The sequence below is a fragment of the Ailuropoda melanoleuca genome, chromosome 7, assembly GCF_002007445.2.
Source record: "Ailuropoda melanoleuca isolate Jingjing chromosome 7, ASM200744v2, whole genome shotgun sequence".
Classification (NCBI taxonomy): domain Eukaryota; kingdom Metazoa; phylum Chordata; class Mammalia; order Carnivora; family Ursidae; genus Ailuropoda; species Ailuropoda melanoleuca.
The window spans coordinates 69,487,279-69,511,183 of NC_048224.1; the positions used below are offsets into that span (position 1 = coordinate 69,487,279).

The 23,905-nt window shown below is 40.3% G+C and overlaps 1 protein-coding gene across 1 annotated transcript in view; it reads left to right on the forward strand.

Moving 5' to 3' along the window:
- Positions 1-23,905, forward strand: part of MTUS2 (microtubule associated scaffold protein 2) — a 640,692-nt gene that overhangs the window by 37,329 nt on the left and 579,458 nt on the right. The window contains exon 3 of the mRNA XM_034665023.1: positions 12,602-12,742. The gene's annotated coding sequence lies outside the window, so the exon portion shown is untranslated. The remainder of the gene's footprint in view (positions 1-12,601; positions 12,743-23,905) is intronic.

The following is a 23,905-nucleotide window of genomic DNA, read 5'->3' on the forward strand; positions in this document are numbered from 1 at the left end:
CCCACTGTGGGACACCAGTTTTATTTAAAGAATGCGTAACAGTCTAATTGAATACCTGAGTATTTTATATTCTTGAAAGGGAATGAAGTGAGCCTGTCATTTCAAAGCAAACAACTGACAGTATTTGTAGTGTGAATGGTGTTGCGGTGAACAATCTATCTTTTGAAATCTTGTTTTCGGTTCTTTTGGATGTATACCTGGAAATGAAATGCTGGATCCCATGGTCATTCTATTTTTAATTTCTTGAGAAGCCACTGTACTCTTTTGTGGTTGCTCTATTTTGCATTCCTGCCAAAGTGCATGCATGTGCCAGTGTCTTCACATTCTTGCCAACACTTATTTTCCATTTATTTTTTCCATTTATTTATTTATTTCATAGTAGCCATCTTAATGGATGTGAGATAATATCTCATTGAGGTTCTGATTTGCATTTCCCTGATGATTAGTGATGTTGAGTATCTTTTCATATGCTTGTTGGCCACTTGTATATCGTCTGGGGAGAAATGTCTACTCAAGTAGACATTTTAAAAAATTTAGTTTTTTGTTTTTCTGTTGTTGAGCTGTAGGAGTTCTTTATGTATTCTGGTTCTTTACTCCTTATCAGATATATGGTTTGCAAATATTTTCTCCCACTCGACAGGTTGTCTTTCCACTCTATTGATTATTATTACCTTGGACACACAGAAGTTTTAAAGTTCGAAGTAATCCTATTTACCTATTTTTTGCTTTTATTGCCTATGCTTTTGGTTTCATATCTAAGTCCAGTGTCATGAGGTTTCCCTCCACTGTTTTCTTCTAGGAGTTTTATAGTTTCACATCTTACATTTAGCTCTTTAATCAATCTTGAGTTAAGGTGGTATAAGGTAAGGATATAACTTCTTTTTTTTTTTTTTTTTTGCATGGGGGGGTCCAGTTTTCTCAACACCTTTTGTTGAAGAGAGTACCCTTTTCCCATTGTCGAAGATCAGATATGTGAGGGTTTGTTTCTGGGCTCTCTATTCTATTCTGTTGGTCTATATGTCTGTCCTTATGTCAATTCCATACTCTTTTGATTACCATATCTCTGTCATATTTTGAAATCAGGAAGTGTGAGGCCTTCTGCTCTGTTTTTTTTCCCCTCAAGATTGTTTTTGCTATTTGAGGTCCTTTGAGATTCCATATGAATTTTAGGATGGTTTTTCCTATTTCTGCAAAAAATACCATTTAGATTTTGATAAGGATTGCATTGAGCTGTAGATTGCCTTGGGTAGCACAGACATTTTGACAATATTAAGTTGTCTAGTCCAGGAACATGGAATGTCCTTCCATTTATTTGTGTCTTTTTACATTTCTTCTTAAATTTAAATTTCAGTATTTTGTTTTCAGGTTTTAGTGTGCAAGTCTTTTACTTTCTTGGTTAAATTTACTCCTAAATATGTGTGTGTATGTATGTGTGTGTGTGTGTGTATATATATGCACATATATATGTATTTTAATCAATTTATTTTTTTATTTTTCAAGAATTTATTTATTTATTTATTTGACAGAAAGAGATAGCAAGAGAAGCAGGCTCCCCACTGAGCAGGGAACCTGATATGGGGCCTGAGCCAAAGCAGATGCTTAACAACTGAGCCACCCAGGCACTCCATAAATATTTAATTATTTCTGATGTCATTGTAAATGGGTTGTTTTCTTAATTTCTTTTTGAGTAGCTTATTAGTGTATACAAATGTATAGAAATGCAACTGATTTTTGTATGTTGATTTTGTATCCTGCAACTTTGCTGAATCTGTTTATTAGTTTTAGTGTGTGTGTGTGTGTGTGTGTGTGTGTGTGTGTGTGTGTGTAATCTTTAGGGTTTCCTAAAGTCATATTATCTGCAAACACAGATTTACTTCTTTCTTTCTAAATTAGATGACTTTACTTCTTTTTCTTGTCCAATTGCTCTGGCAAGGACATCTAGTATTGTGTTGAATAGAAGTGGCAAGAGTGGACATTCTTGCCTTGTTCCTGATCTTAGAGAGAATGCTTTCAGTTTTTCACCATTAAGTATGACATTACCTGTGGGATTTTTATATGTGGCCTTTATTATGTTGGGATAATTTCCTCTCTTCTTAGTTTAAGTGTTTTTATGATGAAAGTTTGTTGAATTTTGTCATATGCTTTTTCTGCATCAATTGAGATGATTGTGTGGTTTTGTCCTTCATTCTGTTTATGCAGCGATTGATTTTACTATCCTTGTATTCCAGGAATAAATCCCACTTGGTCATGGTGTATGATTTTTTGAATGTGTGTTGAATTTGATTTGCTAGTATCTTGTTGAGGATTTTTGTATCCATATTCATCATAGATATGATGTCGTTTCCTTTTATTGTAGTATGTGTGTCAGATCTTGTTATCATGGTAATGCTAGCCTCATAAAATTAGTTTCGGAAGTGTTCTCTCCTCTTTTTTTTTTTTTTTTTTTTTTTTTGGAAGAGTTTGAGAAGGATTGGTGTTAATTTTTCTTTAAATGTTTGATAGAATTCTCCAGTGAAGCCATCTGGTCTTGGGCCAATGCGATTTTTAAATTATATAACAAATATGTCTACATTTGAAGGATCTCTTATTGCTAGTGAACCAGTATTTTCCAACTGACCTATGCATGATGTTACAAAATCATGCTTGAGTAAAAGTGTCATTCAAAGTGCAAGATAGACCAATTAATTTTAATATAACAGAGTATGAAAATTTCACTGATATAGTTTCAAACTCTACATTGCAACTAATAATCATTTGTTATGATTTGGTGTAGTATCAAAGAAAACACCAATAATTGTCTGAAAAGATGATTAAAATACTTATATTTTTATAACTACATATTTGTGTGTTAGGATTTTCTTCATATACTTCAACCAAAGCTACATATCACAACAGATTGTGACAACAAAAAATTGTGATGAAGAAAGCATCTTTTTGCATTCTTTGGGGAGTTGGTCTAAATGACCTCTTAAAAGTCTTCCATTCCAATCCTTAAATTCTAAAACTTCGATTTCTTAAGTAGTCTCCACACCCAGCATGAAGCTCAATGAAGGGCTTGAACCCACAACCCTGAGATCAAGACCTGAACTGAGATCAGGAGTTGAATGCTCAACCGATTGAGGCACCCAGGCACTCCTAAGACCTTAACTTTTTAATTTATGTTATTTTATTTAAAAAATATTTTAATTTAAATTCAACTTAGTTAACATGTAGTTTATTATTAGTTTCAGGGGTAGAATTTAGTGATTAATCAGTTGTATATAGCACCCAGTGCTCATTACATCAAGTGCCCTCCTTAATGCTCATCACTCAGTTACCCCATCCTCTCACCTACCTCCCCTCCTGTAACCCTCAATTTGTTTCCTATAGTTCAGAGTCTCTTATGGTTTGCCTCCCTCTCTGTTTTTATCTAATTTTATTTTTCTTTCCCTTCCCCTATGTTCATCTGTTTTGTTTCTTAAATTCCATATTTGCGAAATCATATGGTATTTGTCTTTGACTGACTTATTTCCCTTAGCATAATACTCTCTAGTTCCCTCCACGTCATTGCAAATGGCAAGATTTCATTCTTTGTGATGGCTGAGTAATAGTCCATTGTATATAGATATACTATGTCTTCTTTATCCATTCATCTGTCAGCGGACATCTGGGCTCTTTCTCTAGTTTGGCTGTGGTGGACATTGCTGCTGTAAACATTGGGGTGCATGTGGCACTTTGAATCACTATGTTTGTATCCTTTGGGTAAATACCCAGTAGTGCAACTGCTGGGTCATAGGGTAGCTCTATTTTTAACTTTTTGAGGAAACTCCATACTGTTTTCCAGAGTGGCTGCACCAGTTTGCATGACCTCAACTTTTTTAAAGTAAGATTTTTAAAAGGCTTGGCTAAAAAAAGTTGCCAAATACAAACCGATAATTTGTTTTCAGCCTTCTGTAAAACAGCATGGCTATATATATGTGTGTGCATGCTCATTCCTTCTTTTGCCCTGTTAATCTTATTAAGAGGAATATAGTCTGCAGAAATAGATCTAAGGAATACTAAAATACAAGGAAGGCAGTTTACACAAATATGTTTATCATAGCACAATTCATGGTAGTGAAAAATTGGAGTCACCTAAGTAACCAGTGCATAGCAAATGTTAAGCAAACAACAATACATCAATATAATAAAATTCTGTGTAACCATTAATGTCACAAGTATACAGATTACAGTCGGTAAAAAATAATACACTCATAGTGTATAGTGTAAATCATTGATTATAGCTATATAAAAATTCAGGTTTCAATATTGACCAGAAATAGAAACATTTTAGTTGTGTAGATTGTTTTTCTGTAAAGCAGTTGTAGGCACCTTGATATTTCTAAATGATAGACAATTACTGTAAGAATATTCAGTTCTGAATACCAGAAGGCCAGTTCTGGATACAAACAGGCCAGGATGAGCCGCTTTAATGTTGGTGGAAGTCTCTTTGGGTATTCTCGTCCTCTCTCTGGACTCCTACCTTCCCACAGTCTGGTCAGGGGAAGAGGGAGGCAGGTAGGGCAATGCAGTGTGGGAGTACCATAGGCAAAGTAGTTGACTGGGAGTCCATGAGAAGGACCAGCTGAAGTCTGAGTACCAGCTGGGAGTGCTTGGTCAACTTAGCAATATATCATACCGCATCTGGTCTCCTTGGTTATTCCTGGACTGGCAGGGTCTAGGATTTTGCAATCCAAACCAGTCAGATTTACCACACATTAACCTAGTGGCCAGGTACTTCACTAGGCCTTGTGGGGCCAAAGACTAAATAAGCCATGGGCCTTACCCATAAACAGCTCTCAATCTGGAGGTATATAATCAGACATCAGGTAATCTACATGAGCCATGAAGTGGACGGGCAGTGATATTTTAGATACTTGAAGATAAAACACACTGTTAACCCTTACTAATTAATAGGTTTCACGACTTGGGAGCCGTTGTTGACCACAGCTGCTCACTGGTGGCCTGACACCTATATATCTCTGATTCATTCTGTCCAAGACTACCGTGGATTGCAGGGTTAGGGAGGCTCAGAAGGGAGGAAAAGGGACAAAAGCAAAACAAAGCAGCAAAAACACAAACAGGGTAACATAGTCATAAATTATATGCCTTTTTGGAAAAAGACACAAATGAAAATAATTCTCCTTCTGAAGGTAAATGTGTTAATTTGTCTCAAAATTGTTATCTCTTCCTGTAACAAAATAAAGTTAGGGCCAGATGCAACTATCCTCAGGGTCATTTCTAGGAGCCTAAGAATAGATATAAAAGAGTGGAAGCACGCGGAACAAGGAGAGAGGTCTAAATTTGAGGCTCTTTTTCACTTGTTCTGTTCCTTGTTTGTCAAATATTCTCTGCCTCACTGGATTACCGTGAGGATACATAAAATGGGTTTGTGAACGGTAAAGTTGAACAAAAATGTAAGATGGCCACTGCTTTTATTGTTAGTACAGAATATTTTATAGACCCGGATTTTCCAGTAAATGAGAATTACATGTCACATGTAATTTGTGATTTCAGTGGTGATTTTATATAGAAAAAACTCCCTGGTTCTAATAATAAAATGCAAAGGTTTAAGTTATTTTTTTTTCTTAAATCACTGACAGAAGCACAAAGTTTTCCATATGGTTTGGTCTCACAATCGGCAAAATTAATACTTGTCCAAGATATAAATTAATTTTTAGAGGCAAAAAACTTCCTTTCCTCTTAGCACACCATTAATTCTATCCTTTGGGGTCAGGGAGAGACCAAGCTGAGCCTATACCCCCATCTCATAGCCACTGTTTTTTCTTTCTTTCTTTCTTTCTTTCTTTCTTTCTTTCTTTCTTTCTTTCTTTCTTTCAGATTTTATTTATTTATTTGAGAGAGAGTGAACAAGAGAGAGAGCAAAAACAGGGGAAGGGGCAGAGGGAGAGGGAGAAGCAGACTCCCCGCTGAACAGGGAGCCCGATGTGGGGCTCAAATCCCAAGGACCATGGGATCATGACCTGAGCCGAAGGCAGATGTTTAACCGACTGAGCCACCCAGGCGCCCCTCACACCCACTGTTTTCAAATGCCATTTTCCCTGAGACTCTACGTCTATTATTACACAAAGTAGCTCAAACCAAGGGAAAAAAAATCTTGGGAAATGTGTCCAAAGTTCATTCGCTTCAAAAGTGGGGCTCTGACCAGGCTGTTGAATAGTTGTTACTCCCAAACCCCTAGGACTGTCCTGGTTTCTGCATTTCTTTTGACCCATTTCTTTTTCCTAAAGATTCCTGCTCTATTTTTTCTTAATGATTCCTTGTCTGCCTAAGGCAGTTAGGTTTCTCTTACTTGAACATGAAGACTTGTAATTGATATAGGCATCTGTTGCCTTTCACCCAGATTATGATTTATTGAAGAGTATAGTATATAGGAAGAGAAGGAGTACGGACGAGTGACAAAGAGAAAAATGGTATAATGGCTGGAGGAGGGTATGGCTTAGGAGAGGTTGCCTTTCACTTTATTTTCAGATACTGAGGAGATATATGTGTTGGTAGAGGTAGAGGCTGAAGATAGAGCACAGAGAGGGGGTGACTGATGGAGATGTATCTCTGAGGAAAGAAGAGATGGGATTTCAAACAATAGAAGATCTTCTCTACTGTAACCAAGGGAAGAAGGTTGATATGATTAGAACTAAGTCTGTGTGAGTGGTGCAGAAAGTTTATGAGATTCCTTTCTAGTATCTTTTATTTTCTCTGAAAAGTGAGAGGCCAGGTCATCACCCAAAAATGAAGAGGACAGTGGTGGAGTTATTGGTTTGAGGAAAGAGGAGGGGGCTTGCTGTAGCCAGTGTGGAAGATGAGAAGGAGAATCAACTAAAGCAACTTGGCAGAATTGGCTGGAACTGCTGTGAGCCCTGTTTGGGTCAGACACCATGAGTTCATCTAATACAATCTTTAAAGTTGTGTGGTTTTCTTCCTCAGCGTTTAAGAGCATCAGGAAGGCCAATAGGTGGGAGTAATCCAGGGTTTGGGTTTTATCAGGTGCGCGTGATGGAGAGACGATGAGGTGAGCTTGTTGAGAATGCCAAGAGATGTTTGACAGGGTGAAACGTTGGGTCTAAGCTAGGAAGGGAGCGTTGACAGGAGAGGTAGATAGAGGTAGAGTAAGGGAGAGGGTAAAGGGGCTAGAGGGCTGGACAAAGGGAAAGAACTGATGTAGAGAAAGTAACTGGGCGATCCAGCTGGGAGGATGAGGGTGTGGTCATAACATGGATGCTGGAGCTAAGATTCCAGGGGATGGGTAGGTCTGGGAGATGGGAAGGTCCAGGTCATGGCTGAAGGAGGGAGTAGAAGGGCCACAAAAGAGAAGGCTGCTACCGATAGGAGGTCAAGGCATTAGAAGACTTAGGTTTTTGTGGTCATTCTCAAAGACGTATCATTTCCTCAGCCTAGAAACAGAAGGGAAGACTGAGCCAGATCATGGAGTCTTCAATAAATGATGAAGCAAGATAGGAAGTTTGGAGGATAACAGCAATATGGAAACAAAGTGTAGCAGTAGATGGAATTTGTTTCATGGTATTCAGGTGCACAAAACATGGCTTTTTTGTCTTATGACAAATCGAATCCGGCTCCAAGTTCCCATTTCCTGGTTGGTGGCATAGTCGATGTTGGTAGTTATTGGGACTCATAGTACCCTCTTGTATTGAGTTCTTTAACAGAATTCCAGGGTTTCCATGGTCTCAGAGGTGTAGGGTACTGACTGCTATTATACCCCACATTGTGCTTCCATTGCACAATGTGGATGTCCAGCCTAGCTGTGCTCCAGGTGGGCTGGAGTGGTGCCCATTGTGTCCAGTAAGGTTGTCCAGTAAGGTTCTCCACTGGTGGTTGTTCAACCACAGCAGACCCTCCCTGGTGATCTCGAGCCTTGTGGATTTAGACTCCAGCCTCCACATCCACTCACCTTGATGTGGGTCCAGCCACATCCAGGACACAGGGAAGCAGGGCTCAGGCTTCCAGCCCTCCTGGAATTCATCACATCTGCTTTACAGGTTATGGAGCACTCCAGAGACCTTTTGTTTGTGGAGGTTATAGCCATCAATATTTACTATGCCAGAAATCAAAACTGAGAAAGGTTCAAAATTTTTATTAATTTATTAAAAAATTAATAAGCCCATTGTACATTGAAATAAGTAACAGTTTTTTTTGTGTAAAATTAATATTTTCCAAACCAAAAAAGTTTAATAAGAATGCTTTTTTTTTTTTTTTACATTTTTGTAAATCACTTTAATATCTGGATTCTCACATCCGTGTCTGCATTTGATCTGTTGTGATATCACACATGAGATAGCCTCTGGGCGACTCCATGTACATTGTTGAGAGCATGAAAGTGAAAAAGGCAAAGAACATATTATTATGAAAATGGATTTGACCTTCTGGCACCACTGAACAGGTCTTGGGGTATCTCGAGGGGACAGCATTTTGAGACCCTCTCTTTAGAGGAACCAGCTCTTTCTGGGGCTGGAGGGGTCATGGCCCCTTTTCCTCAAAACTTAGGGCTCCTCCAAAGACCTGTTCTTGCTTCTCTGGGTCAAGAGTAAAGTCGTTTCTAAGACTCAGAGGCATGATTGCTTTCTGAGAACAGGTTAAAATAAACACTTCTTGTTCTTTTTTAATGAAACACCCACAGAAATCATGGCAGTTTCTTAGATTAATCCACCATAGAGGGATGGTAGGTGTTATTGGTGAGGGTGGATGGGGAATGGTTTGGAAGCAACAGACAGAGAGGGAATGGGGTGGAAAATGAGGAGCAGCCCCTTGGGAGGGCTCAGGACACATTCATGTCCCCACTAAAGCTGGGCAGTTTGAATCCTGTTAGACTCCACGCTGGTTTTCTCCTTGCCTACTCTTTTCCAGAAATTTCTCCTTCACACCCATAATGTGGGCTGATACATGGACTCACTAGCCTCTCACCTCTCTCCAGATTAGCATCTCTTGTTATCCAGTTGAAATCTTGCTAGCTGTGTGGCCTTAAGCACCTCTCTAAACCTCACTTTCCCAACTCGCAAAATGGGAGATTGTGGTAGTATTCATCCCAGAAGATTGTGCAGGTACATAAGAAAATGCACGCAAATTACCCAGCGTAGTCCAAGTCCGGGACATGACAGACATTCACTTCACATTAGCTATTATCAATGGGCATCTCTGGTAAGGCCTCTGCGAGGTGTAAGAACCCATTGACTCTTCCTCTTTAATATAGGACTTTTACTCTATATCCTCTCTGTAGTCCATTAAAGGCCTCCAACACACTACTAATTCCCATTTTGTGTGTCTCATATTGGGGGCCGGGAAGTCCATGAGCATCTCCTTAATGTGCCCGTGTCTTCCATGTTTATCCAATTATCTTTGTCTGCAAACACCAGCCACCACGATCCTATCGGCACATCTCTTTCCTCTCTTACTGTTTCTCCTCATTCATTTTAAACCATGACTGGCTCTAGGCCCATAGTAAAATCACCATGGGTTACAAAGCAAGTTCAGAAACACAAAGCCATTTCTATATGGATCATTTCTGCTGAGCTAATTTCACCCTGGATTGTTGGGATGGGGGTTGGGGGAATTTGACAACTGGTTTAGGGAATTGTGTTATCAGTCATTTATCCAACATCCAGTTCTTGAGAGCGTCCCATGTTATGGATGCAGTTCTTGGTTCTGGAGCTCCAGCAGTGAGCAGGGCAGATACAATCTTTGATAGAAGATGATAGTCAGAAAACATAGAGGGAAACCAAGCAGAAAGTAGCCCAGAGGCCAGGTGTAACAGGTAGAGATTTTGGTTCATTACAACAGAAACTGACTTTGTTTTAACCAAAGGCAAAAGAAGGATTTTATTGGGAACTCACAGCATACTCATAGAATAAAAGGAAAGGCTGAAGAACCAAGGTTGGGGAGCTCCCAAACCAGAATCACTTGCAGGATCTAGGAAACAAGTGTCTTTTCCACACCCTCACTCAACTCAATCAGCTCCTGCTGGTGTCTCCTTCTGGGTCAAAATGCCAGAGAGAAGGTGGCAGCCTCGTCCAGCTTGAGTCACATGCCCATGTCTTGCCAGGGGAGGGCCAGCCATCTGGATTGACAGTCCCTCCAAGGTTCTCTCCAATGAAGAGAGTGGTAATTCCTCAAAGGAAAACTGGGGTGCTCTTGCAGAAATAGGAGAGATGGATACCAAGCAGAGAGAAAGAACAGACGTCCCTGGTTGTAAAGCAGTTTACCTAAGCGAGGCTGGGGTTTTAGCTCATGCAGGTGAGCACATCCACAAATGGATGTGCTTTTGGCTTGTGTTAATTAGATCCACCTGGGTTTCAAGAGTTCGCCAACCCAACAGTCCCTTAGTGGTGAAAGTGGGACTAAGGCTTTAGAATTTTGAGAAGGATACTGACAGTTAAAAATTTATCAAGGGCAGTGAGGATGGCAAAGGATCTGGAAAGCCTGATCTATGAAGAATAATTAAAGAAGCTGCTGTAATAGTCTGGAGCCCCTAAAAGAGATGTGAGTTGTCTCACCCTTGTGATGTGTTCTAAATGAGTTAAGTAACAAGTTTCATTCCCTCTTTAATGATACTTTATTATAAAATCTTAGTCTATTGGGAATGCAAACTGGTGCAGCCACTCTGGAAAACAGTGTGGAGGGTCCTCAAAATGTTAGAAATGTAACTACCCTATGACCCAGCAATTGCACTACTAGGTATTTATCCAAAGGATACAAACATAGTGATTCAAAGGGGCAGCTGCACTCCATTGTTTATAGCGGTACTATCAACAGTAGCCACACTATGGAAAGAGTCCAAGTGTCCATCGGCTGATGAATGGATAACGAAGTTGTGGTATATATATATATTATTTATATAATATATAAATACATAAACAAATTACATGGTGGAATATTACTCAGCCATCAAAAGGAATGAGATCTTATTATTCGCAACAACATGGATGGAGCTAGACAGTATTATGCTTAGAGAAATAAGTGAGTCAGAGAAAGACAAATACCGTATGATTTTACTCATATGTGGAATTTAAGAAACAAAACAGATGAACATAGAGGAAAGAAAAAAAAAGAAAGGGAGACAAAGCATCAGAGACTCTTAACTACAGAGAACAAACTGAGGGTTGATGAAGGGAGGTGGGCTAGATGGGGGATGGGTATTAAGGTGGGCACTTGTTATGATGAGCACTGGTTGTTGTGTGGAAGTGAGGAATCACTAAATCCTACACCTGAATCTAATATTACACTACACATTAATTAACTAGAATTTAAGTAAAAACTTGAAACATAAAAAAAGCAACAAAGCAAAAAATCTTAGTTTATCAAAGGAAAACTTTAAAATAGGTATAATCTGCTATTTCTGCACTTTTGTTTACCCCTCTATAAAATGAATTTGAGCCAGATTACCTTTTGGGTCTCTTCCACTTTTAAAATTCTACATTCTACAAATCTCATTATCTTTGCTGATCTGTTACAAGACAGCTACATTGTAAATAATAATAATATTAATATGGTATCTTTACTTGGCAGAATTTTTTCTATATTTTTGTTTATTCCAAGAGTGTTAAATTAATCTTCATCATCTTTCTTTAAGTAGAGAAGAGTAGATGAAATTTCTTCCATTTTAAAGATTAGGAAACAAGAAACATAGCAGTTCATAGATAAAGATACAGTACATTTCATTTCATCTCGTTACATTGAAGTGTATTATTCTTGTCCCTTTTATAATAATCATACATCAAACACTATTAAAGAACCATGTTGTGGGGATTCTTGTCAAACGGGAATTTTCATATTTATCCAAAATATGTCTATGGTGTAAGGTCTATTTGGTTACTTACTTGTGCCAAGATTTTAAAAATAGTTAAGATAAAGTGTGAGCATAGGAACTCAATAATGAAATCTAAGATCTTCCGTTCCAGAGTAAGAAGCAATTACTATTTGCAATTTAATTAGGAAAACATAATTAAAGGAATAAACCGTGTCTATTCTCCTACTGAATATTAAAGTTCGCCACAAAGGGAACCCTCAAGTGAAATGTAGTTGTGGCTAATTAGCTGAAGTATATGCGGCTGGAACAAGTGTCCTGCTCAGGGCTAGACAATGACCTCTCCAGGGGCCAGAGATCAGCGATCATTTAGGAAGCAAACACTTAGAATCACAAAACCTAGACTTTGCCTGTCCATTGCAATATTTCACAACACATAATGCACTCCCCTGTATTTTCTCTTGACATTCAATTTGCAGTTGCTTAGAAACATCATATGCTTGGGCTTATTAATAAAGAATTGTTGATATGTTGACCCTGAACTGAATCCAAGGCAAAGCTCTCTGCGAACAAGCTGAATAAGCTCCCCAGGGTGCTGTGGACCATAAGTAGAGTTCTTGGGGCAGTAGGTCTAGCCTCCTGACCCTGGGATAAAATGAAAAGCTCAGGTTGGGGACCACACATTCAGGACGGCTTGATGTCGGAAAAGAGCCCAAGAATTAGAGTCAAGAGTCTTGGGTTCTGGTCTTCTAGATTTGGCTCTGCCACTACAAGTTGTGTGACTTTAAGTAAGATTCTTTATTTCTTCAGGCCATATTTATTTCAACTGTAAATCAAATGAAGCCATCAGTCTCCAAGGGCGGCATAAAGATGTGACAGATTTGGCGATGGGAAGATACAAAGGTACAACGCAAAGTCGGCATTCTTCTTTCAGAGCAAATCTGCACACAGGTAAAGGGATCTTCTTTCCCATCCCATCTGCTGATCTGACAGGTACATCCCACAGGACCTGCCTAGGTTGCTGTTTGGTCTTTACTTTTGTCTCATCAGTGATCATTGCTGCCATCAGACAGTGGGTTGTCAAGACATTTATTCTCATTTCAATATTTGAGTGTTTACACATGCTGGCAGCTGGAGATACAGTCAGGGACCAAAAACCCCACAAAAATCCTGCTCCTGGGGACATTCTAGTCAGACAATATATAATATGTCAGGTGTTGGTGAGAGTGCTCTGAGGAAAAAATAAAGCTGAAAAAAGGATCAGACCCACCTGGGGAGGGGGGTTGGTCTTTTAGCTGGGAAGGCATCCCTGATAAGGTGACATCTGAACTGAGATCTGAATGAAGAGGGGGTAGTGTCCCCAGTCTGGGGCAAGAGCAGTCCGGGGGTGTGGAAGTTAAGGACAAAGGACCTGAGGGGAGAGGAAGCTAGAGTTTTCAAGAAACATCAAGGAGACCAGTTGTGGCTGGAATGAGGAGGCAAAGTGATTGGGCATTGGTGGTGGTTTCTGTTCTGATGGTGGAAGGATCATGCGGGAGCTCTTGTTCCTTTGCTGGAAAGGACACAGGTAACAGCACAGTCTGGATTTAGGGGTCCCTAAAGTTATTAGCGTTGGCTGGACTCAGAGAGTAGACAGTGCCCTGGACAGGTATGTGACCAGTGCAGTCCCACAGAGCCACACACACCAAAGGGGCCCCCAGTGGGCTTTAAGGCCCCGTGGTAGTAATCTTGAAACGCTAAATAGTTTTATTTTCGTGTTTGTAGTCTTTGAGTGAAGTCCCACGGGCCAGCGGTACCCGTGCCAGGGCCTTGGAGCCTCTTTTCATGTGAGGTTCTGTCTCCTGCTTCTTCTCGCCACCCTACGTTGGGTGCTGGGTCACCCAGCTACCCTCACCTGGGCCTGAGCGTGGTGGCAGAAGGGCCAGTAGGCGCCAGGCGGCACCCTCTGCCTGTCACAGGTGGGGGCAAGGAGGGTCTCCTTATCCCTGGGCCTGAGGGAGCTGATATTAAATAACAGAACAAGATGACAGGTAGAGAGACTGCAGAAGAAAGGAAAAGCTTTCTTCCTGGTCTTTGAACAAAGGATCCCTATTTTCATTTTGCAGTAGCCCCTGGTGTGCTTCTTGGTCAGAAACAGTGTCAATCCCCCTAGGCTAGGGCCTTGTTTTAAAACCCAGTAAATAAATATCTTTTGTTTTAAGACCCGCATTCCTGTGGGTCCTGTTGCCCTCTGCTGGGCAAAATAGGCATTAGCTTTATCTCAAAATCTGTGAAGAAAATGCTTCCAAATCAAGAAATTCAAAACCCCTTTGAGACAATAGTTGAAATAATCATTGATGTTCTCCCTCTGGTCTTTTGAAGGCTGTTGCAGGTTTGAAGAGCCAGTTCCCAAATGAATTGCCTTGTAGGTAGGTGAGCTTTGTTTTAAAAGCCACTTTCATAAAACCTTAGTATCCAGATGATATTGAGATGTAAAGTACAGCAGAAACCACATTTTGAACAGTGGGTGATCCTGTTTATTGTGCCATCATGTAATATTGCTTAATGCGGATGAAATATTCCTTACAATTAAAAAAATGACTGGACTGGACCTACACGTTAATAGTATCTTTGTTCAGAATTTAAAGAACCTAATCACTCCCATTTCCAAGTTCCGCATATCTGGCAATGTTTCATTTCATTGGGCATAGGGAGAATTATCTAGGGTATATTTCCTTAATATTTGTAATACATCAAGAACTTAATATTTAGCCATTAAATCACCGCTTCTAAGATAAACTGTCTTTTTGGCGGTGATGGTACCAAAACCATAAGAAAGAACACTGTTAAAATCAGTGGACCTCTGTTGTCTTCAGCTGTTTTACTCTGTGTGTATGTGTGTGTGTGTGTGTGTGTGTGTGTGTGTGTGTGCATGAGAGAGGGAGAGAGAGAGAGAGGGAGGGAGGGAGAGATGTATATGGAGCGTAAGTGGAAGGTGGTCACCCTCTGGGTCCTGTGTGTAAGGCCGGGTGTCATCAACACAACTGAGGGCCCCATCTAGACTCTTCCATGTTGCACTGTGGCACAAACTTCATCTGACTTCTCTCATTGAAATTTCACAGCAACTTTGCAAGAGAGGTATTCTACTCCCCACAGAAAACTGAGCACCACTGGGTTAAATAACTTATCCAAGATTGTTACCCTAGTAACTGACAATTTGGACTCTGTGCCAGAGCCGTCTGACTCCAAAGCCTCGTATCCTATGCAACGCGACTACTAAAGAAAGGACTCTAATCCTGATTAGTTTTGCAGAGAACTACTAGTAAGGACGCAACAGATTGTGTAATGCGATGGCACCTTACAAGTTACAGATGGCAAAATTATAGCCCCAAGGAATGAAGTGACCTGCCCTAAGCTGGGTGTTCAGGAGAAGGACTGGATTTAGACCCCAAGTCCCCTTAGCCTAGTTCAGTGCCCTTTCTGATATATCACATGGCTGGAATAATTTAGTTTTCGAAACTGGGGATAATGTATTTTACTCCCACTTTCCTATCTCTTAGGTGGTGGTGTTTGGGCCCTCCAGGAACTACCTAGAGTGAGAGATATAAAAGAATGACCTGGTACAAGATTTTGAAGGAATTAAGTCTTGGTCATGGCCTAGGTGACAAAGGAAAGAGGAAAGAAGCTAACCAAATAGGCAGCCCACTGTCATGCCAGTGTCACTCAGGGCAACTTTCCAGTCAGTTAATCGATCAACCAACATTTCCTGAGCATCTTCTATGAGCCACGTACCAAGGGGGGGGGGTGCTAGAAAAACTAGCTGTGAGTAACTGTCAATGGCATGAACAAACATGGAAACGAAGTACACTGCAATGTAAGTCCTAAAACATGCTGCTGTGGGATTATGGCGAGAAGAGCACCAAGTCCCACCTGGGAGAATCAGAATCACTAAGCGACAGACATCCACTCACTCCGGGGTACCTTCAATATGGCAGTGCTATTCACACAACATTTTTCTCTCTTTTGTGCATCCTTCGATTCCAACTTGGACAGACAAGGGGAGCCGAAGATAATCCAGGAACTGGAAGTAGTAAACATTTGGGGGAAGACATTAAATTATTTTGGTTAATAAGGAACAGAGATGTGGATTATTAGAACATTGTGGTGAATTTAAATTGTCTAGAGGGATTGAACAGCAAATGAAACCTTAATTTCAGCTTGGTTAAACACAGAGTAATTGGAGTTGTTAAATTGGTATGCTAATTTAATTAAAAATTTAAAGCAAAAACAAGCATGTTAGCTAAAAGGGTGACTTTTATATAATCTTACTGAGTTTTCAATTTAAACATTTTTTCCAACTAGAAATAGGATTAATTTTAGGGGTCCTAGATACATTACATTGAACTCAGGAAAAAAAAAATAAGGATCTAGAAATGATTAATATATGGAATTACATATCTTTTAAGTTTTAGAAAAACAGAAAATGGAATTGATTATTAAATCTCAGAATTGGGAAAGACTGTTTACGTTCAAAAGTAGTATAAGTTAGCAGAGGAAAAAATGTACAAATTTAATTAAAAATGAGGTTTCCTTATGTAAAATAAAGAAACACCATCAAAATATCAGACAAACACAGGGGGAATAGTTACAGCAACAAACTAATAATTATATAAAATTAATTATAATTGCATATAAAGATTATACAAGATAATAATTACAAAAAATGATAAGAAATTCTCTAACACCCTGATAAATAGATGTGTCAGTCAGCTGTTACTACAATAACACTGCATAACAAATCCCCTTAAAACTCAGAGACTAACGATAGCATTTATTCTCAGATAAGCCTGTTGGCCAACTCTGGTTTGACTGGTTTAGGTTAGACTGGGCCAGGTGACTCTGCCTCAGGGTGCAAGGTCATGGGGCTTGGCTTCAGGATGCAGTTTGGGTCCAGGTCTATTCCAAGTTCTGTCATCACTCTAAGACCAATGATTTCCCAGGGCTGGTTCTGATGGTGGTGACAGAAGTGCAAGATTATCAGCCAATCTGAGCAAGCGCAGTTAAAGCCTTTTGAAGTTGAGTCCTTTTTTTTTTTTAAACATCTTCTGTTTTTATTAACACCAGGTTAGTTTTATGTTTGTCCCTGTCTTCATTTCTTTCTATTTTTATGCTTTGAAAGGTTATTTATTTAATTATTTTAGTAACCTCTACACCCAACATGGGGCTCAAACTCATGATTCTGAAATCAAGAGTTACATACTCTTCCAACTGAGCCATAAAGCCTTTTGTTTATGTCATGTCCACTAACATTCTGTTGGGCAAAGCAAGTCATATGGCCAAGCACAACTTCATTGGGGTAGGGAATGGTATTCTATCCACAGTGAGAGGGAAAGTAAAATGAATCTAAATGATCACCATGGGAAAAGGAAATAAACTGGTAAACCACAAAATAGGAAACCCACAATTAATAAAGTATGGGGAGATGATCAACTCTTCAGTCGTATAAAAAATGGAATTTAAAACTGCATTGAAGTAGCACTTATTACTCATTAACAAGGGCAATATTAAGGAAATCCAATTACTCAGTAGTAAAAATTCTTCCCAATAAGAGCAACATGAGATCCAGATGGTTTTACAGATGAGTTCAACTAAATTTTCCAGAAATGGGTCATTCCATCTGATGTAAATTTTTCCAGAGGATGTAAAGAGTGGACATATTCTTAATGTATTTTATGATATCAAAACAAGAAAGGAACACTAGAATGAAGGGAAATTACAGTTCATTCTCATTTTTAAGCACAGATGTAAAAATCCTAAATAAAATATTCTAAACAGAATCTAACAATGTATGAGAAAGATAGCACACCATAATAAATACCCCCAAATAGCATGGCTTAAGTGAGAGAGGTTTTTAAGCATGGCTCATCTAGGCTGGTGGGACAGCTCTGCTTCAACAGGTCACTTAGAGATCTGTGGTCATACTTTGTTGCCAGGTCCTTCCAAGAGCCCTGTATTCATCTGAATGATCAAAGCTGGGCCCCTCCCACATCAATGTTGTGGTCAATACAATGTGAGGAAAAGCTGAGTCTGGCGTAAGCAATGTTTCCTTAAGTAGGAGCTACCCGGAAGCTGCCCCATTACTCCTGGAGTGAATAGAATCATTGGACAGCTCTATGCCCAGGAAGAGGAGGATGCAATTTTTTGGAGACAACTGGTAGCCTGTCACATGAGGAATAACTCTAACAGAAGGTGTTCAAGATCCGTATTCAGAATATCATAAGATCTTACTGGAGGATGTTAAAGAACACCCAAGAAAACGGAATGGTATGTTTTTGGAGAGGAATACTCAGTATCTTGAAGTTGCTTTTTCTCTCCAGATTCTCAAGAGACTCATAATGCCTTAGAAATCCAAATAGCATTAAGAGGATTGCAGCCATTTTTGTTTTACTGCTGTTTTAGCCATTCTCAAATATAACTGCCTGGGGAAATTTATCTTGGGTCTAGGGACAGAAATTATTATTTTTTCCCATTTGTATCATTTGAGCAGTCTCAGATTGGAGGACAAACAGCCTTTCAGGGAAAATACAAGAAGAGAAGATGCGTAGTTGGGGCAAAACCCAGCCAACCCAGCGTCTTTTAGGATACTACCTGCAGGACTGTAAAGTCTGATCAGATTTTAGAAGGAAGTGAGGAGTCTTTAAACTCTTGGATGTTACAGCCAAGTGTCAATCATAGCAGGTTTCAAGAACAGCAGCCATCTATGTGATCTACTATGGAGGTGGTGTTGATAAGTATTTAAAAACTGTCGCCAGTGGTCAATGAACCATGCTAAGGAAGAGAACGATGGACAGTTACTTCAGGAGACTCTGTCGAAAGACTGAGAAGTCTGCCTCTAGTCTCCAGCTCTGTTTTCCCTGCTTTAGGTGAAAGCTTTTCCATTCTTCCCAGAGCCAGGTTGGAATTGCAGAGCAGGTGGCAGAGGGATGAGGAGCAGCTGGGAGGTCCAGAGCCTCCTGTGTGGCGACCAGGAGTTATGGGAACATGCCCTTAGGCTTTGTGTGGTCCACGGGCCTAGGAGCTAAGCATCGTGTTCAGAATGGGAGGTATGGCTCCCCTGTCACTGATGGGGCAGGGTCTGCACACACCGCCTATGCCAAACGCAGGACCAGGCCCAAAAGCCTAGCAAGCCTTAGGTCACCTGGCCTGGGGAGGAGGCAGGGAGGATCCCACTGATCTGTGATGCAGTGGGTGCTCTTGTTATGAAAACCATCCCTTTGTTTCTTCTATTATTTCGATCATTGGTTACATTTAGAAAATTGTGGTAAAATATATATAACATAAAATTTACCACCTTAACCATTTTTAAGTGTACAGTTTTATGGCATTAAGTACATTCACATTATTATGCGACCATCACTACCATCCATCTCCAGAGCTCTTTCCATCTTGCAGAACTGAAACTCTGTTCCCATTAAATAACAACACCTCCTTTTCCCACCCCCCCGCCCCTGGCCACCACCATTCTACTCTCTGTCCCTATGAATTTGGGCTGGGTCACTATTTCATCAGACAGCAATAAGGACTCCATTGCTAGTCTAAACTGAGAATGACAATCTTGGCATGCAGTAGCATCAAAATAAGTAGGATTCTGACCTGCAGTGGACAAGTACGGAAAATGTGGTAAATTCAGTGCTTAGCAGTTTGGAGCAAAAATAATTATGAGGATTGTGGCAGAGCAACAGAGGAGACTGAGGCATAGCCTCAACTGGTCTCTCATGTCAGGTCAGACTCTGGTGTGAAACAAGTGGGGTCCGGGTTCTGAGATAGAGATATTTGCATGGGCAGGATTGAGTCTTTTGAATCTCCAGACTTCCTGGGACCATCTGGACTAGTAGAAGCAGCCCTGTCCCTCTTGCTAGAGGACAGTAGTTTCTGCCTGCTTGATTACCAGTAAAAATTTCACCTAGGGCAAATACCTCACAGAATTATGCTGTATTCCTTAAGATCCACTCACACCATCCCTCCGCTGCTCTCAGGCTGGTTTCCAAAGTCCGCTCTCAGCTCAGCCTGAACAGAAAAATAGCTTAAACACACACTCACACACATAGATACATTTATTTTGTAGTTTTTTCATAGTGGTACATGTGCTACATGACTGGTTTAGGGGTGGTATGTGTGATGAATAGCTAGAGTGTATTGGTCCAGGAACCACGTGGCAGAAATAGAACTAGACCCTCTTAGCAACACTCCCAGTGACCCACTCATAATTCATGCTTCCTGTGAAACCTTGAACTTTGCAGGATTAGAGGCCCTGATGCTCTGCAATGGCGCCACTGAACTCGAAGCTGAAACTACCATCTGGTCACTTTGAGATTCCCACGGCAATAGACCAACAGGCAAGGGAAGGAGTTATTGTTCTGGCAGGAGATGCTGGTCATAGTTATCACAAGGAGCTAGAACTCTTGCTGCCCAGTGGGGGTAAAAGGGAGTGTGCCTGGGATGCAGGGGAGTCACTGGACATCTTTTGGTGCATCCATGTCCGGCAATAACAACAGTGGGCAACTCCAGTAGTCATGGCTTCGCATGGGCAAAGCAACTAAGGGTCAGGCCCCTTAGGGAGGAAGGTCAGGGTTACCCTATCATGTAAGCAACCTAGCCCGCTCCAAGTCCCAGCAGAGGTAAAGAGAATCTGGAATGGGAAATAGAGGAGGAAGATGCTGATTATCAGTGACCTTCTAGGAAATGGGTGCAACAGAAGAGACCATAACTTGTTCCACTAACAAATGTGTATTAAGTCTTCATAGAGATTACTGCCGGCCACCACCGTGAAGGGAATGCTGTGATCGACTGGACTTAATGGAAAGCATTAGAGATATGAGTGGTGCCATGAGACATAGCTCAGATGCATTTTATAACTACCCAGAAAGATTGAGCATAAGTCCTCTGGAGCAGTGACTAACTCTGTAATGAGTCTTTTAAAACTCAATATTTGTATATATTGTGAAATGATCATCACAATAAGTTTATTAACATCCATCACCACACATTGTGACACAACTTATTTTTCTTGTGGTGAGAACTTCTAAGATCTATTCTCTTAGCAGCCTTCAAATATGCAACACAGTGTTATTGACTGTAGTCACCATGCTGTACATTACATGCCCAGGACTTACTTATTTTATGACTGGAAGTTTGTACCTTTTGATTCCCCTTTCCTCATTTCCCCCACCCCACCACTCCCCACCCTGGCAACCACAGTCTGTACTGTGAGCAATTTTGTTGTTGTTTATATTGTTTAATAATGGGCTTTAATGTTGGTTTTCTTCCTTCCTTGGTCTATTGTTGCTGTCCCCTGGGATCACCTCCCAAATAAACTACCTGCATAGAAGACTCTCATGTCTTGTGTTTAGGAGAACCTGGGCCATAATAACATAATTTGGGGCACAGTTAAGCTCATAAGAGAGTAGGAGAAATAGACCAGGGACTAAGGGAAAAAGAGAGACCAAAGCCAGAATGGTAAGCAAGTACTCAATGATAAGCAAACTAGGGTTTGGACTCCTCTGGAAGTGGTAGGTTAGGTTTTGTTCACAACAGGAGATGTTGGAACTAAGACCTTTGCATAAAGCCTATAAAGGCTACCTCATTGTGAAAAGCCCCACCCATCAATAAAAGAAATACAGAAGGAAACCAAATACAATTTCTAAATAAAAAATTATCAAAGATAGGCAGAAATCACCCACAATCAGTGAGAGTGAGCAGAAAAAGCAAATAATATTATTTGACCCCAGAGGACTTCAGGTATTAGAATAATCAAATGTAAAAAATATTGAAGTATTCTTAACAGGTTACTAAAAATAAGCAGAGAATTGAAAATATGAGAAAAGGATAAAAGATTATAAAATAAATACATACATTAGAAAAAGAACTGATTAGAATTTGAAGAAATGAAAACAGAAACATTAAGAAATGAAAAAGAATCAAAGAGAATATTAAGAAAAGTTTGAAGAATGAGACTAATAAACACACTACTGATGAGAAATTGGTGAGCTGGAGTAGAGGTGTGAAGGAATCATAAACGAAAGAGAGGAGAGAGCAGAGAGGAAAAGAAATGGGTAGTAAGAAAAACAGACTAAGAGACACTAGAATAAGAAAGTATAACATGCACTCAATTGGAATTCCAGAAGGACAGAATAGGGAAAATCAGTATTAGAAGATAGTATTGCAGAATTTTCCAAAATTGGTAAAAGACAAGAATTCTTACATGCAGGAGATACAGTAAATCACAAACAAGAGGAATAAAACAAAAGCCACACCTAGACATAAAGAAGCAAACTGCAGAACAACAAAGACGATGGGAAGGTGTTGAAAGTAGATGGAGAGGCGATAAGTCATGTTCAGAGGAGTAACAAGTGGAGTGGTAGCCGGCTTCACCTTAGCAGTAACGGAAGCCCGGCGAGAAAGTAATTGTTAACCTAGAATCGTAGGCGTGGATAACAACTGTGCAAGGATGGAAATGAGATAAAGATGTCTTTCGGAAACCAGGCTGCGAAGTGTTTATTGCCAATGAGCATTCACAAAGGAATTCTTGATGATGTACTCCAGAAAGAAGGAAATTGATCCCAGAAGGAAGATCTGAGATTCAAGAAGGACTGGTAAGCTAACACTGACTATAAAATAGTAATAACACGGTCTAATTTGCATTGTAAAAATCCACGGAAATATTACATGGCGTCATCTAATATTGGGCAGGGAATAGATGGAGTTTAAATGCTCAGAAGTCCTCTATTGTTCAGGAGAAGCACAGGGATGTAAAAAATTAGAATTTCCAGTTACCTATGCATGTTACAAGTTTAAGGATATCTACTGGAAGAAAAAAAATAGAGTGCTATAACTTTGGTAACAGGAAATATAAAACAACGAAAAATTTCTCTCCATCAATCTAAGGGAGGCAGAAAAAAGATGCAAAAAAAAAAAAAGCAAGATCAATGGAAAGCACAAGTTTTTGGCACAAATAACGATATAATTGCATAATAATTATATAAGTAAGTACTTATATGAGGTGTATTTACAAATGAAAAGACAGATGTCAGATTGACTGGAAATAACCAGAAATTGCAAATTTATAGGGAACACACCCAAGGCAACACAGAAAGGTTAAAAGACAGAAAAAGATATATGGCTATTATTAACCCAGAGGAAGCTTCTATAGCAATATTATATCAGAAGAATATTTATATCAGAAGAAAATATATTTTAAGGTAAAAAGTATTAGGGAGAAAGAGAGCCACTACATACTGTTAAAATATATGATTTACTGGGGCTGTCTAATGTTTTGAAACTTGTTTGCCCCTAATAACATAGCTTCAGCAAACATAAAGCAGCAGCTGATAGGATTGTAAAGGGAAATAGACAAATTCAGCATCATTGCAGGGAATTTTAATACTCCCCCCTTCAGTGACTGAGAGCTCCTGGAGACAAAATATTAGAAAAATATATAAACTATCTGGACCCAAAATGTAAAACCTTGACCCAGTGAACACACATAGAATGCTGAACCTAAAAACTAGAAGATATGCATTTTTCTGAGGAACATCCAGTATTTATGGAAAGGGTATAAATCAGGTCTGCATCGGAGGAAGTTAAGATGGCGGAGGAGTAGGGGAGCCCTTTTTCAGCTGGTCCCCTGAGTTGAGCTGGATAGGTACCAGACCAGCAGGAACATCCACGGAATCAGCCTGAGACGCAGGAAGATACATCTGGATCTCTACAAATGAACATGTCCAGCGCTGAGTATCAAGGTACGAAGCGGGGAGCCGTGAAACCGCGCACAGATATCGGAAGATAAACAGAAGGGGGAGGGAGTCGCCGTGTCAGGGCGCCGGGAAGCGGTAGCCACCTGCNAAGCGGTAGCCACCTGCACGGGGGAGCGGACAGACTGCGGACCCGCACGCTTGAGACAGCAGACTGAGAACGGGAGCTCCGGGAGCGCGCGCGGGGTGGCTGGCGGCTGGCGGCTGGCGGGCCACCTGCACAGGGGAGCAGGCGGACTCGCGGTCAGCACCCAAGAGACACCAGACGGAGACTGGGAGCTCCAGGAGCCCGCGCGGGGCGGCTGGCGACTGGCGGCTGGCGGGG